The sequence below is a fragment of the Capricornis sumatraensis genome, chromosome 1, assembly GCF_032405125.1.
Source record: "Capricornis sumatraensis isolate serow.1 chromosome 1, serow.2, whole genome shotgun sequence".
NCBI classification, from domain to species: domain Eukaryota; kingdom Metazoa; phylum Chordata; class Mammalia; order Artiodactyla; family Bovidae; genus Capricornis; species Capricornis sumatraensis.
In genome coordinates this window covers 177,839,844-177,844,186 of record NC_091069.1, presented here as the reverse complement: position 1 = coordinate 177,844,186, position 4,343 = coordinate 177,839,844, and positions in this window count along the sequence as shown.

Genomic DNA, 4,343 nt, shown 5'->3' with positions numbered 1-4,343 from the left:
AGCATCTCTGGGCCAGCCTTGCCCTCCTTTGGAATGGAAAGCTATTCAGAAATCTCTCTAAATAAGGCTGTTCTCCTCAGTAAATTCGGTTAACACTGCTCAGAGAAAAAAATGTGTGATGGGAAAGGAAGAGTGAAAAACCATAGAGCTCCTCAGGGCTGCAATTCCGACACTGAAGTTTCTGTGATTGCTTCCAAGTGGAATAAAGACGAATGTTAAAACAAAGTGCCCCCAACTGGACTGAGCGGGTCCCTCCCGCTGGAACCCAGCCTCTGCCTCCCAGGCACCACCTGTCCCTCCGCTACCTGAGGCGGCGCTGGCCCGCCTCCAGTCACGCCCCACCCACAGGCTGGCGCAGCCGCTTCCCTGCAGGTCTGCAGGCTCCCGCCGCACGGATCCACACCAGCCTCGGGTTTGGAAAAGACCGGTTGCCAAGGAGACGGGCTGAACCCGAGCTTCCCACATGGCCCTCTCTGCTGGAGCTCGCCCTGCTGAGCCGCCCAGGGGGGCCTGGTGAGATGACAGGCCTGCCGGCCCCTCCCTGCCGGTTCCCACCTCCTCCTCTGAGGAATGGACACCGCACCCAGCAACTCCCGTCAGCCCCCGCTCCGTCTGTCCCTGGACTCCCTGTTCCAGCCTCCCTCATGAGGATACTGTGTGTCTGTCCACTGAGGCAGTACCTGATGAGACTGGAGCCAGGCCCTCCAAGGAGGCAAAGCTTCTGGGCACTCACAGCCCTTTGTCCTTGCCTTCTGCGGCTTGGCATGGCCAGGACCACCAGACCCCTAATTGTGCTGGGCTGGGGAGGCCAGGGCTGGACCCTAGAGATGAAGTCCTCAAGGGTCCTGGGGCAACGGAAATGATTCTCAGAATTTTTACTAGGTAGGGGGCTTGATGCAGGGTTGATGTTAGGCTAAAATCTTGCCTAAATACCTGTCTGTGGTAAGGGCAGGCGTCAGAACAAGGCATGATCTGCGTGCCCTGCCCTTTGGCGGTTCAGCTGCACCAGGCTCTGTCCTGAGGCTCAGCCCCGTCAGCAGGAATCCCCACTCCTGAGTTTCCTCCTCTTAGGCTCCATCGCAGTTTACCCCCTCCTGCCCTGCTGTGATGTCCACCGCTCTGGAGCTGCTCCTGTACCTCTGGCAGGAGTGGTTTCCTCCAATTAAAGGGTTCAGCCTCGGGGCTTCCCAGTGATCTCCAGGCGCTCAAGTGTGTGTGGGGGGGGGAGGGGGGGGAGGGTGTGCCTCTGAAGAGCTGGGGATGGGGAGATGCCATTCTGTTTGTCAGAGGAGCCTCAGGCCAGCGAGGGGCTGAGAGGAGTCCCGGCTCCTCAGGTGTGAACAGGTGTGAGAGGTCTCTTCCTCTCAGCTGTCCTCTGACTGGGCCTGAGGACCACTCATTTCAGAGGAAGGCTCCATCCTCCCCATCCCCTTCAAATCAGTGGAAAGTGCTGGGAGAGGGTCTCCGTTATCGTCATGGTTGTTTGGAAAGCAGGAAAGTTTCCCGAACTGCCAGCTCTTACTCTGAAATCTGCTCCCTTAAAAAAAGTGCTTAAGAAAAACGAGAGCAAGCCACCTTCGTCAGCAGGCTGGGAGCCGCGTGGGCCTGGAGCTATTTGCATCTCCGTCTGCGGGGGCCTCGGGGATGCTGATGACAGGCTGGGCTCCCAGTGCTTCGCCCCCACCTGTGGGCGGTGGGCTGGATCCCTTCCATCCTCAGCGGAGAAGGAGGCCACTGGCAGTGTCCTGGCCCCCGCCCCACTGTGAGAGGCCAGAAGGAGCCGGCCTCAGCTACCAAGCTTGTACCCTCTTATCTGAAGGAGCAAAATAATTCTTCTCTGACTTGATGATTGTTTGACTTCTTTTTCTTTTTTTCAAAGGGAGATTTGTGCAGTGAGGAGTGTATTATCATGTGGCCATCCTGGGCCAGTGTGCTGCCCAGGGTGTGACCCTGTACTGTGAGCCCCTCAAGGGTGTGACCTGCCTGAGTGCTGGGTGACTTCTGACTGTCAGGTGACAGCAAGGAGCCACCGCTGTGTCAGCACTCATGAAAGACATTGGTTTGTTCTTTTAAATAAAGCCAAACAACCCTGCACTGGCTGAGGCTTGGATTCTGATAGAAAACTGCTGATGATGGTTCACTTTTTTCTTCTTAGGTGGTCAGAGGTCTGCAAGCCCCAGCTCACCCCCCTGCCTCCCAGAATGACAGATTCCACTCAGAACCTTGGTCAGGAACCAGTCCAAGCCTCCAACCAGCGAGGCCCACAACTCCCTTCTCCAGTACGGACTGGTTCTCTGGCCTCAGCCACCCCAGCACATCCCAGCTGCCTCCGTCGTCTCGGCCTCTTAGGCGTCTGTTCCTCTGGGGACCAGGTGCAGAGCAGCGCAGTCTTCTCCACCACCCCCTGCCTTTTGTCTCCAAAATAAGTCACCCACACCGTTCCTTTGGCAAGCTGGCTGCTAACGCACTGGAAGAAGGGAAGGAGGGGTCAGTCCTCACAGTGGGCACCCTCTGGCCTGTACTGAAGTGTGGCAGGTGGGCTGGTCTTGGCTGGTGCCCCACACTCACTTGGGAAGTGGAGGTTCTTGGTGCTCCCCTCTCCCAGGGCTCCTGCCCTTCATTCTTCCCCAAGCCTGCCTCTTCCCTCCCTCCCTTCCTCCATCCCTCCTCACAGCCACCTCACAGAGCTGGGACCCTGCTCCCCATGGCACCCAATCACCATGAAGCCAGGAAGTCTGGGGTCCTGGCAGCAGAAGTTGATAACCACATGGCTCGGGTTTGGCCAGTCAGCTCTCTTGATGCTGTCCCTGCCTCCCCTAATCCATTGGGGGAGTTAATTAAATCCAAGTCACAGCTCCTCATCTAAACAAACAGAATAATAATTCCCACCTGATGAGGTTGTTGTGAAGATAGGATATTTATACTGTATGTAAAACACTCAGCACTGCGCTTGGCACATAACAGATGCAGGAGACATTAACTGTTGCTACTGCTGTTACTCTGGGATCTGGATTTGGGGGCTTAAGTTTCAGATTCTTGGGGGAGAAATCTGGACCCAAAGTGGGTCAAGTGACTCTTGCTGGACCAATCACCTCTGGCCACAGAGGCCCCAGAGAAAGACGAGATTAAAGAATTGTGAGCCAGGCAGCCACTCACCCCAGCTGGTTTAGGTGACATTTGGCATTTGGTAAGCAAGTATTTATTAATACCCACTATTAGTACCCCTAGACCTGGGCAAGACAGACCTTGGGCCTGGGCTTTATGACTTAGAACAAACCTCTGCAAACCTGCACACGAATCCCTGGGGATCTCATTAGACTGCCAGTTCTGACTCAGTAGGTCTGCAGCAAGGTTGCAGCTCTAACCAGCACATAAGAGGTGTCCATATTGCCAGTCCTGGGACTGCATTTTGAGAAGTGAGCCCTTCTCTGACCACTGCCCCCAACAGCTGGAGGAGTCATGGGGAAAGGGGACATGTTCACCTGAAGCCCAGACCCCATATTTTAGACATGCTCCTGAAATTCTTATCCCAGCTTCCAGGGTCTGGACGGCCTCTTCTCCAGGTCCTACCTCCAAGGGGTAGTCAAAAGATGGCCCTTTGCGGGGAGGTGTGGCTGGAGCTTGATGAACAGGCCCTCAAAGAACGGGATGGAACCTGGGTAAGAAGAGCTATGGGGTGGAGCCTGTTCCCTCTGAACCTCAGATTTCAGTCAGCCAAGTCTATATAAAGGTTTATTTGTCAAAGTAGGAGGACAGGACACCTTTAAGTTTGTTAGCTTGACTTGTAAGTTTCACATTTGTAGCCGTGTGGTAGACGCTGTCTGGGTGCTACATACAGTTAGGTTGCACCAACCTGCTGTGTGCACAGCCGTCCAGCTCTGACAACCTCTTTTCGGGGCTCCAGAAGACACACGTTCAGTTAAAGCTCACTGCCCCTGCCCTTGGGCTCATTTGGTGAGGCCACTGGGCTAGTGTGTGGAAGAAGGGACAGTGAGAAAATGACCCCCCAACAAGGACGGACGGTCCTCCTGGCTTCTCAGCACACTGAGGAGGAAACATCACCCCCACCTCCAGACTCCTCCCCAGGGCTTTCTTTACAGGTTTGCAATGAGGATGGATTCCTTAGGACCATGACCTACAAAGGTTCACACAATAGGTATACGTGCTATACTTTTTTTAAAGATGTTTCATTTTAGGGAGAAAATAAACCTACAACTGAAGAAATTTGAAATGTAGTTCCACTTTTGGTATTCACCTCAGGGAAATGCTTTCTCCTGTCTCAACCTCAGTCCCCAACTCTACAAAATGGAGATTTGGATGGCCCTTCTGTAGTTCCGAGCCCA